Genomic DNA, 12,276 nt, shown 5'->3' with positions numbered 1-12,276 from the left:
TCATCAATTGAAAGTAAAGGAGGTGGATGTTCATAAAACTGCCTTCAGAACTCGATATGACCACTATGAGTTTCTGGTTATGTCATTTGGGCTTACTAATTCCCCAGCTACTTTCATGGACTTGATGAATCACATCTTTGAACTCCACCTGAACAAATTTGTTATTATCTTCATTGATGATATATTAGACTACTTACGGAGCCAGGAGGAGCACAATCAGCATCTAACTGTGGTATTGCAGACCTTGAAGGATAAGCACTTATACGCTAAATTTAAAAAATGTGATTTATGGATGGGAAAAGTTGCCTTTCTGGGGCACATTATTTTGGGGAGAGGTATAGAGGTGGATTCCACATAAATAGAAGTAATTCGAAGTTGGGTAACACCTCAAAATGCCATGAAAATTCAAAGTTTCCTCATGTTGGCAGGATATTATCGGAGATTCATACAAAACTTTGTGCGAATCGCATTGCCACTGACTTCATTGACCAAAAAAGGGGCGAAGTATGTATGGATAGATCAGTGCAAAAGGAGCTTTGAAGAGATAAAAGGACAATTGATAACTGCGCTAATGCTTGCAATCCCAGATAATACTAAATGGTTCGTAGTATATACAGATGCCTCCAAGAGTGGTTTGGGAGCAGTGTTGATGCAAGATGAACAGGTCATCGCTTATGCATCCTGTCAGTTGAAAAGGCATGGGCAAACCTACCCCATGCACGACCTGGAGTTGGCAGCAATTGTTTATGCGTTAAAGATATAGAGGCATTACCTATATGGTGAACGCTATGAAGTCTTCACGGACCACAAGAACTTGAAATATTTTTTTACGCAGAAGGAGTTGAATATAAGGCAGAGACGATGAATAGAGCCAGTAAAGGACTATGATTGCGACATTAAGTATCATCCCGGTAAGGCCAACGTGGTGGCGGATGCTCTGAGCCACAAATCCTCGATCTTATATCGATTGACGATCCAACAATAGCTGATTTCAGAATTTCAGTGATTAAATCTGGAAGTGTTGGCGACCAATGAGGAGAACAAATTAATTTCAGCAATGACATAAAATCAAACTTAATCAGATTCGGAAAGGTCAGAGCATGGACCCACAGTTAGCGGAATGGAAGCGGATGGAAGAAGAAAAAGGACATACTATTTACTCAATAATAGGCGGAGTTGTACGTTACAAGGGTTGTATTTGGGTACCCGGAATAGGTACTCTTAGAAGGACTGATGGCAAAGCCACATACTCCATACTCCAGACATCCTGGAAGTACAAAAATGTACAAGGATATGCAACAGTTATACTGGTGGTCGGGCATGAAAAAGGACATAGCACAGATGGTCCAAGAACATCTTACCTGTCAACAAGTGAAGGAAGAACATTAAAGGTCGTCAGGACTCTTGGAACCCCTCCCGATACCCACCTAGAAATCAGAGAATATAGCCATGGATTTCATGGTGGAATTGCCGATCGCGCCAAGGGGATTTAGTGTTATATGGGTTATAGTGGATCGGCTAACGAAGTTGGCCCATTTCCTGCCGGTAAGGACAACATTCACAATGACAGTATGCAGAATTGTATATTCGAGAGATTGTCCGCCTTCATAGAATTCTTGCCTGAATAGTATCAGATAGAGACCCAAAGTTCACTTGTGGATTTTAGGAAAGTTTGCACCGTGGGTTAGTTACAAAGCTTGCTTTTAGCATGGCATTTCATCCTCAAACAGACGGACAGTCAGAGCGGGTAATTCAGATTTTGGAGGATATGCTCCGAGCCTGTGCAATCAACTTTCGAGGAAGTTGGGAGTGTAAATTGCCCTTAATAGTGTTTACTTACAACAATAGTTACCAAGCTACAATCGGGATGACTTCGTATGAAGCTTTGTATGGGAGGAGATGCAGGACTATGTTACATTGGGACGAGGTTACATTGGGACGAGGTGGGAGAGAAGGCAATATTGGGGCCAGATCTAGTGATTCACATGGTAGATCAAGTTTCAAGGATTCACAAGCTATCTGCAAGCAACTCAGAGTCACCAGAAGAGTTATGCCGATCAACGACGAAGGGAGTTAGAGTTTGAAGTAGGAGATCATGTTTTTTCTCAAAGTGTCTCCTATGAAAGGGGTACAAAGATTCGGGAAGAAGGGGAAACTCAGACCACGATATATTGGACCTTTTGAGATTTTGGATCAGATTGGTACCCTAGCATACCAGGTCCCCTTACCACCAAACTTATTAGGAGTTCATAATGTGTTCCACATTTCCATGCTCTGAAAGCATATCTCGAACCCTTCTCACGTGATTCGTCATGAGCCTATACAATGGACGCCAAATTTATCTTATGAGGAGAAACCCATTCAAATTCTGGATCAACAAATCCGAAAGTTAAGAAACAGGGAGATCTGAATGGTGAAGGTCTTATGGAGGAACCGGCTTGTAGAGGAACCTACCTGGGAGGCTAAGCTCGATATGCACAACTGCTACCCCGAGTTATTTGGTAAATTTAATTTCGAAGACGAAATTTTTTTTTTAGAAGGGGACAATTGTAAGGTCCACATATAAGGCTCCATCACTTTAAACGATTCAGAACAGAGAGTTCAGTGATAAAAAAAGGGGGCAATAAATAATAGGGGGTAAGTGGATGAAAGTGATATGGAAAAGTTTTGGATCCTATGAAATTTAATTAAGACCCTATAGGATTTTTATTTCATTAACTAAAAGAATTTCACATAAGTTGGGTCATGGGTCAAAAGTGGGGAGGATTACTAGTGGGTTGGGGGCCAATTAGAGAAGAAGGGGGATATAAAGGGAGGTTGTGATAGGGATAAGGGAGAAATGCCGAGAGGCCGGGAGGATGAGGGTTTTGTCGCTGATCTTGTTTGCTAGCTCATTTGTTTTTTGGATCCGACGGTTTTTCGTGTTTGTGTGCTTTGGTTTTCTCGGGTAGAAGTTGATATTGGCTTTTATGTTTGCATCTCGCTGAGTTGCTGCGGGACTTCTTGATCGGATCTTGCCGTTCTTGGGGTTTTTGATCGGAAGTGACAATGATATGCTACTTCTTAGCATCTCTGTGATCTTGGCAAGATTTGTTGTACTAAGGCGAGTCCTGTTTGATAAGGATTTTTGGTTGCTTTTCTTGTCACTCCCTTGTTGTTTCCGAGAACTCTTGTTGGATTTGTGGAGGAAGAAGGTTATAATTGAAGATGTAATCGATTCTATTTCATCTTGCCGAGTTCTGTTTATGGATGTGTTTGTGTGTAAGTTGATGATTGATGGATTTCTATTTTTCCTCGGCGTTACAGTTATAATTATTAGCACTTGTTTCCATAGATAGTTGTGTGGGGTAGAAACCAAGTGCCAGACCTTTTCTTTCTCTCTCGCTTCATACTATTTGTTTGGTTTCTTCACTGTCCAACCGAAAACATTGTAAAAAAAAGGGGTGGAATTTATGATTTCTGTTCTTGTCATTGGTTGTTGTGTCCTGGAATAGTTTGGTTTTAATTTTGTCAATGTTCTCAATGTTATGCTTACGTGTAGCTTAATTGTTGTTTGTTCAATTTTGGATATGATTAGTTGCTATGTTTGGATTAGTTAGAGTATGGTTCTTTTCAATTTTTCAATATTTGAATGGCTAAGTTCATAATTTATGGGCTGTGAATTTCAGTTACATAAGCTTTAAAGGTTAGTATCAATTAATTAAGTATTGTTAGCGTATCACTTGTTAGTATACCTAATGTTTTGTTCAAAATCAGTTTGTAAGTTGTTTTTACCATATTTTGTATAGATGGGTATGTGTTTATAACTAGGAGAACATGAGCATGGTAGGTGACCAGTATGGGTTGGGCGCCTTAGGATGAGCTCCAAGGAGGATCCTTACAAATTTGACTGATAAGGTAAAGGAAAAATGAATGACACCAAAGAGGTACCTCTCATGGTTTAACTGACAACATAAAAAGGACTCATATATGGGCCACCACTATCACACTCTGACTTGTAGTTATAACATTTTACCTCGTAAGTTTATTGTGTTTTCCCTAAAATGAAATGCAAGGTTAACTTTATAAAAAAATATATAAAGGCATCCTATCTGTGACTAGCAACTTGAATTGTAGGTTCTCTTTGTTTTTTTTTTAGTGCAGATTTATTGCTAGTATATGAATGTTATGTTTCTACTATTTTAAATTTTAATTTATAAAGTTTATGGTTATCACATTACTGCTTATGGATAGTACTTGTAGAGTCAGGGGACTCATAATCAATTTCTAACAGGAACAGGAAAAAATACTGAGACTGATATGGAGGAGACGGAGGTGGTTTGACCGAGCTAGTGAGATGAGATGCGTCAGACACTACCACTGTTAGGAGTTTGTGATTTGAAAATGAAATATAGAATTTCCTATTGTAATAACTGAGACATGAGTGACTTCCTTTCTTGTGGGAAGCTAAAGGCTGTTTATTTTGATTTTTTTAAAAAATAATAAATAAATAAAAATAGAAAAACAAATTTGATGATTGGGACGGAAATAGAAAAATGTCATAAGGGTTAGTGTAGGGTGTTTCAATTATAGATTTCATAAGAGTTAAATTAGAAAAATGATAAAAAAAATATATTCCAAGAAATTTTTTGATTAATCTATTAGGTAAAAACATATAATGGATACTAAGATTATGCTTAAGTTAAATCTATATAAATATTTTTTTAATTTGTATTAATATTTTCTTTGCATACTTAAAATTATCTAACCTTTTCAAATAAATTATTACATATTCTTACTGTTTGAAATTAATTTGAACTTAATTTTTATGTGGAAAAAAATTTTCTTACTTAAGATTAGGAAAAAATTATGAATTTTTTTGTTTGCTATTATTTTTTATAAATTTTTCAATACAAATTATTTCTTTAAAATTAAAATTATTTCATAGAATTATTTTTAAAATTTTAATTTTTTTATGATAAAATATCATATTCTTTGTAAAAAAAATATTTCTAAAATTTTTAACTATTAATTAATATTTATGAAATTATCCTCAAAATGCTAATTTTTAATTAAAAATGCTTAAACATTTAATTCTTGATTTTTTTTTTTGCAAATATATTTCTATTTTACATACTCAAAAAAAAATTTAAAATATTTTCAAGTTCAAAATTTATTTTTAAGCCACTTTTTTGGAAAATATGTATATCTGTCTAAAATAATTTATTATTATTTATATCTATTATGGTTATTTGTAAAAAATTTATCTCTATTCTACATTATTGTGTTTAATAGTAACAAAAAATTTCAAAATTTTTGAAAGATTAAAAATAATTTTAAAATATTTTTTCAAATAAATGAGTTTTTAAATCGTAGAAATTTAGATTTTTGAAAAATAAATCCCAGAATTTTTCTAAATATTAATCACTATTGATGTAACCCTTAGAAATTTTTTCAATATATTTTTCAATATTTACTCCTATTTTTAATGTGATCAAAGGAGGAGAAATAAATGTTAAGTCTAGGGGATGCATAATTTTTTATTATTTTAATTTTCATATTTAATGCTCTACTTTGCATATTCATTTACTTTACTATTTTATATTACCCTAACTTAACTTAGGTTAATCCACATCAAAAGGGAAAGATTGTATGTAAAATACGACACCAAAATAATTATTAAAAAATAAGATTATTTGTGAAATAATTTTATAGGATTTTTTAAAAAATTTCTGAGATCTAATTGGAGCTCGTATGATATATTTACAGGGGATAGAGTTATTGGGTTTAAAGAAGATATGTTTAGAATATCCAAATTAAGTGGGAGTTGATTGAGAAATTAACTTAGCATTTAATTAGATTAAACAAAGTTGATTAATTAAAACCTAGGTTTTTATTTCTCCATTCATTCTCCTCCGCCGATCCCCCCCCCCCCCCCCCCCCCCCCCTTCTTCTCTCTCCTCATTCCCGATCAATTCCTCCCCTCTTCTTTGTGTCGCCATCGACCACCACGAAGGGGGAAGGTCGAACCCTAGCCCCCGAGCTCTTCTTTTTTTCCTTGATCTCCCGCGACATCTCCTATCCTCTTTCCCCGTCCGATCTCTCCTCTCCCTTCTCTCTATGTCGTCTCTGCCCAACGTCATCGATGTCACTTGATCGCCTGCGAGCTCACTGCTGGCAAAGCACCGCTTCGCTGAGCAGCCTCGTCGTTTCCCTGTGAGAAGACCACATGGTGATGTGGCAGATTTGTCGTCAACATCTCGTCACCTTCTGCGCTAGGTCTTGGCTTGTTGTCGCCACTCGATCGAGCCAGCACTACCCGATCATTGGCGTAGGTGTGCATTCTGAGTTTCGAGGGTAAGATGACCTCAATCGATCTTTCTCTTGTTTGGTTTTTATGGGTTGTAGTGTCGAGTCTTCTCATCTTTTGATCTGCCCTCTCTTGTGTCATCAGCAAGCATAAGCCGCCACTGGTTTCTTGACGGCCATGAGTGATGTCATCAAACGTGGTGAGAGCTACCACTTGCTGTCTTTCTGGCTATGCTGGTCCAGTGAAGCAACCCAATCACAACCTCTGCTCTATTTTGATCAGCGTCACTGGATGTTGTTGGATGTGGCCGATCACTTGATGTGGGTGAGTGATATGATGGTTTGAGTGTTGATATGTGCTCAATGTTAATATGGAGTTTGTTAGATTACCATTTCAATTTGACAATACTGCTTGTTAACGATTCAGAGGTTCGACCATCTTCTCAGGCGATGCATCCTCTCTAGTCACGAGTCATCAGTGACTACAATGAATCTTGGTGAGTTTTGGATTAAAGTGGAACATGTGAAGGAAAAGTTTGGATCAATTTAGCTTGATTGATAGTTGACACCAGGATTATGATCCTTAGTTGTGCCTCGTGTCCTGTATTTCTAGGATTCGAGTTGAATGTAAACTTTTAGACCTATTGAAGACAGTTGACATGATCTTCTTTTTGAGGCGGGTACTTCTGACTTATCTCTTTGATATAGTCATTTTAGATATGCATAATAGTTTATAGCTAGTAGTAATTTTTATGTTTGCATTTGCTTTGGTATGTCACTATTTGGTTTCTTGTAGTATGCCTATATCTTTATCTGTTATACACTCATGCTTATACCATCTTGATTATTGTCATGTCTACTCCTGTTCTTAGAAATAGTGACATACATTGACCTACTGTGTAGTAGACTCGTTATTTGTCATATCTAATTTGTGTACTTAGATTTACGATTCTTAGATCATTGTATGATCTATTTCCTTTTTGGAGCATTTTATATGGAGGTGTATACTGTCAGTATCTACATATATAGTGACATGCACCATCTTGTATGATTGCATGCTGAGCGATTGTCGCCTCCATTATTATTGAGTATATCACCAGTTACATGATCTACACACACAACCACTCATGGGTTAGTGGTATATCAGGCAGGGTGTGTGAAGTTTGCTCTATCAGTGCTCCGCTGGTCCACTCATGGGTAGCGTGATGCAACGTGGTAGTACGTCAGGGATCCCTCCTCTGGACTGTCACAAGGAGATGAGAGCATTGCGCTCCCCCACTTTGTTTGGGGTAGGAGGATAGATATACTCCGACAGCATCCTGTCCACTCAGTTACTCAGGAGCAGTGATGGCAGAGTACATAGTTGTCATAGCCCTACCCACTCGGTCTAAACATCGCGTGTGAGATGGTTGACTGGCATTAGAGGTGAGACATGTCATTTTGCACCATTTTGCATGATTGCATTTAGTGCTTATGATTGTTGCATATGGTTGTTGCATTTTGGTGGTTGCATATGTTTGACATGCATACAAGTGACATTTTGTATCTGGTCTGACGACCCTTATGTTCCGAATAGGAGGTCCTGCTGAGTACAGTTTTCTTCAGCCCTTTCTAGTCTACATTTCCTACTTTTGTTCAGGAAATTATACCGCATAATTATTACTATTAGTTATAACTTATTATATCTGTCTATCTGGTATCTGCTAAGTTGTTGAACTCACACAGTTGATATATTGTATTTCAGGCTTCAGGTAGGTATTGTGGAGTCACTTGGAGTATCCTGTCTGTCGGTCCTACGTCACATCCGAAGATCTGTTTTATGGTTTCTTTAGTACTTTATTTGGTTTATGTATTCGGGGTACTTAGCTTTATATATTCCGGATTTGTTTCTGGATTATTATGATGTGGTATCTTGTATTATTTTGTTGTGTGGTGTAAGCCTAGCTGGCTAGTAGTCTGGTTTTTTGTTTGTAATGATTTTCTATCGTTTTCTGTTGTGTTTTTGATTTTTAGTACAACCGAGTGGGTTGTTTAATATATATATAACTGCATGGTTGTGAATATTTCATTCTAGCTGAGTGGGTTGAGTATAAACTATATGGTTGTGTTTATATTCCAGCCATGTGTGGCTGATTTATATTTTTGTATGTATATGCGTCAGATTGTCACGCATACAGGGGAGATGCTGGCAGATTTTTCCTCTGGCTGGGACTCCCTCGGGGCGTGACAATTTATTTGATATCAAAGTCATAGATTTACGAAGCCTGCTTTTTGTGTTTTGATTTCATGTTTTGGTTTTTCGATGTGACTTTTTCGAGTTTTGGGACCCGGCAGCGGCAGGATATCTCCAAGCTATAGGAGGTATGTTGGTATATTGTTATCATACATTTCTATTGGTATATGCATTATTGTCTATTATAGTTATGACATGTATTAGCACTCTTTATTAGTACCTGGCTAGTTCCTGTAGCATATATTACATGTGTTGGGTCAACCACTGATCATGGTCGATCCTAATGGAGATCAAGAATTATATCTCAGGAATTTTTCATATCATACCACCAGTAGTTTTAACATTTGTTACTACTAGTTAGGAGTTAGAGGCATATACCAGTCCCTGCTATCATTAGCTGGGTAGTGGTTAGTAATTACATATTTATGTTTCTTGATACTCAGCCAGTAGAGTACCTATTTACTTTAATTAGTTACATCAGTAGATGATTGATTTACTCTTGTTAGATCGGTCAGTAAAAGACTGATTTATGCTTGTCGACTTGGGTAGTCGTGGATCGATTTACCTTAGTTGCTTGTGGAGGATTAATGTACTTTTGTTAGATTTAGTTAGTAGATGACCGATCTAATTTTTGGTTGGTCCGATCAGCAGGGGATCGACTTACTCTATTTTATAGATATGTTGATCTTTGAGTTACTCGTGCTTGGTTAGATATTGTAAGCACATTTGAGTACATGACTTGTATCGACATGGAAAAGACTGAATTAGCCGTATGTCATTGTCAGTTTGGTCAGTCTATAGAGGATCGATGTATCCTATTCCATGAGGGCTTTAATATTAGACTATATGTACCTGGTTAGATAACTTAGAAGGTACATTTGGGCTACGTGACCCCCACTGATGCAAGAAGGTGTAGAGCTAATTGCTCAACACTTAGGAGATATAACCATTATCAAAGTGTTAGTTGATTAACACCTATGAGATCCACTATTCCGAGTGAAAATATTATATGATGATCTACGAGTGGTAGAGTGTCAATTGATAGATATTTTGACTAGCTATTTAGTTATTGTGTTTCTCTATCTTGTGTGCATTGCTCGCCTCTAGAGGTTCTAAACCTCAGGTAGAGCAACCGTAGCATGAAGTACTGCAACACAATGATTAGATGACTTAACTAATATTGTCTCTATCAAGTAGCTTAAGGCCTTGATCATGTGATCATTCACCAAGGTCTTGAGGTCTATATGTCAGATCAAAGAGTGTTAGACCTTTTGTTGACATTTGATGGAGGATATTTACAGTCACGACTATGAGAGTTCTAGAAAGACACTCTTGATAGGTAGACTCTTAGTCAGGAGGTTGAGTGAACCATTCGATATAGTCTATGTAGTGGTACGACATAGACATGTAATGTTAAACCATGGAGAGTATTTCTTTCTTAGCCTCTATTTGTTCATTTGAACTTAGAGCATGGTTATTACTGGATGATTAGGCTGCCATGTTAGACCTCGTGGTAATTTTGATGTGATCAACCAAGTTGGTTAGGTCCTGCTTTGTGTTTGATCCCTATGTCTGAGTGTGCAGGAGCTTAGGAGCGCAGGAAGTCGAGCGGAAGACGCAGCTTGCGAGAAGGACGGCACGGGAAGGGAGCCAACGGGCTCGATGCGTCCGAAGGACGAGAGAGCTGCGGAAGAGTACTCCGGTGGGCGTGAAGAGCGTGCGCGACGTTCAAGGGACGTTAAGTCGGGACGGAGGCTGCTCGAGGAGAAGGCCGAGAATTGGGTTTGGGTGAGCCCTATTCCGGTTGGCCGCAATCACCCAAAAGAATGGAGCATAGGAAGCCAACTCAAAAGAGCTGGAAAAGAAGCTGTGCTGGATAAACAGCTCAAGGCGCCTTCAAGATGCCTTGAAGGCGCCTTCAGCTTGAAGGCACCTTCAAGGCTGATGAAGGCGCCTTAAGCTTGGTCAGACAGACCGTTTGCGCAACGGATAAAGTTTTATCCGCTGACCGAGCTGGAGGCGCCTTAAACCTTGTTGAAGGTGCCTTGGACCCTCGGGATAGGATTTCCAGGACCTATATAAAGGCTCCTGGAGCTAGGAAATAAAGTGCAACTCAAGCAATCAATTGTGTAGCCATTCCTAGCAATAGTTCTAAGCTTCCAAAGTGTAAAAGGTTTCTCCGCCTTCAGTAAAGGAGATTCTTTTTAGTGCGCTTTCCATTGCCCTGGATTAACAACCTCCTTCGTTGTATCAGGTTAAATTTCGGTTTCTTTTCTGTTTACTGCTTTAATTACTTTACTGCTTTATTTACTATTGCACTAATTGAGTTGAAATTCGAGGAGGGTATAGTTCACTTTTTGATTTCAGCAATTCACCCCCCCTCTTGCCGGCCTCCGCTGCACCTACATGTCATACCTTGGATTGTCTATGATTATTATTTTTCCTGCTTGATACTTATGCTTGATTTTTGAGGTATACCACTAACCCATGAGAGTAGGTAGCATAGGGTTTTGTTTGGTTGATTGGGTTAATATGCTGATTATGCATATCTATGTTGTGTGTACACATGATTGGTATATGTTGTAGGAGTCCTAGGATAGACTGTCCATTTGCAGGTAGTGTTTGTATACATGTCCAGTTATGATTATTGTAGGTTTCTTGTGAATTATATGTGGTTAGGTGTACGTGTCTGATTGTTTTATTGGAGCTATCTTGTCGATTGAACCTGTGTTGTGGTATGTGCACATGTATTTGGGTGTTTTATTGGAGGTATCTTGTCGATTGAATCTAGGTAGTGGTATGTGAACATGTATTTGAGTGTTATGATGGAGGTATCTTGTCGATTAAATCTATGTCGTGGTATGTGTACATGTGATTTAGTGTATTATTCGAGATATCTTGTTGATTATATCAGTTCTATGTGTGTACTCATGTCTATTATGTTTATTGGAAGTATTATGTTGATTATACTCTTAGCGTATGTGTATATATGTTAAGTGAGTATTATTGGAGGAGTATTGTCGATTATACCCACGCTGATATATGCACACGTGTTCGGTATGTATTGTTGGAGGTATCATGTTGATCATACATATGTTGTGTGTGCTCACATGCGTGTTGTGTGTGCACGTGAGTAAGGTGTATTATTGGTAGTATCATGATGATTCTACCTATGTTGAGTGTCTACCATTTTGTCTTTGGTTGTATACCTTGTCAACTAATTCTCCTACTAGTGAGTGACCCACTATGATGTTGAGAGAGTTGACAATGAATTTGATATATTTATTAGGTTGTTATACCCTTGGCTGCCCACAGTGACCCGTGGTAAAGCGATCTCATGCAATCTCTTGCTAGATAGTTAGATGTCTTGATCACTTATAGATTGTTTGTGGTGGAGCATAGCTCCCACATATTATAGATTGTTGTGGTGGAGCATTGCTCCCACATATTATGGATCATTTGTGGTGGAGCGTTGTTCCCACATATTGAGGATTGCTTGTACTAGAGCGTTACTCCCACAAGGCTTATAGTGCCCTAGATGTTATCATGGACTCGATGATCTGGGTATCCCTAGGATATTTGATTAGTATATGTTATCTTTATTGATGACGTGGTGATCTATTCCTAATCCGAGGTGCATCACGTACACACCATCTTCGCATAGTTCTAAGGATGTTTCGACGAGAACATTTATATGTGAAATTCAGTAGTGTGTATTTTGATTGTCTTCTGTGAGATGATTGAAACACATGGTC

The 12,276-nt window shown here is 37.9% G+C and overlaps 1 long non-coding RNA gene across 1 annotated transcript; it reads left to right on the top strand.

Annotated features, from left to right (window-relative positions):
* The first annotated feature begins 2,788 nt into the window (after positions 1-2,788).
* LOC121969989 lies at positions 2,789-4,524 on the top strand. Its single transcript, XR_006108773.1, has 2 exons — positions 2,789-3,897; positions 4,274-4,524. It is a non-coding gene; the product is annotated as an uncharacterized LOC121969989 (long non-coding RNA).
* The last annotated feature ends 7,752 nt before the right edge of the window (positions 4,525-12,276 follow it).

The sequence above is a fragment of the Zingiber officinale genome, chromosome 4A (assembly GCF_018446385.1).
Source record: "Zingiber officinale cultivar Zhangliang chromosome 4A, Zo_v1.1, whole genome shotgun sequence".
Taxonomy (NCBI): domain Eukaryota; kingdom Viridiplantae; phylum Streptophyta; class Magnoliopsida; order Zingiberales; family Zingiberaceae; genus Zingiber; species Zingiber officinale.
Note: the sequence above shows the minus strand (reverse complement) of the source record. Positions and strands in the feature narration are given on the sequence as shown.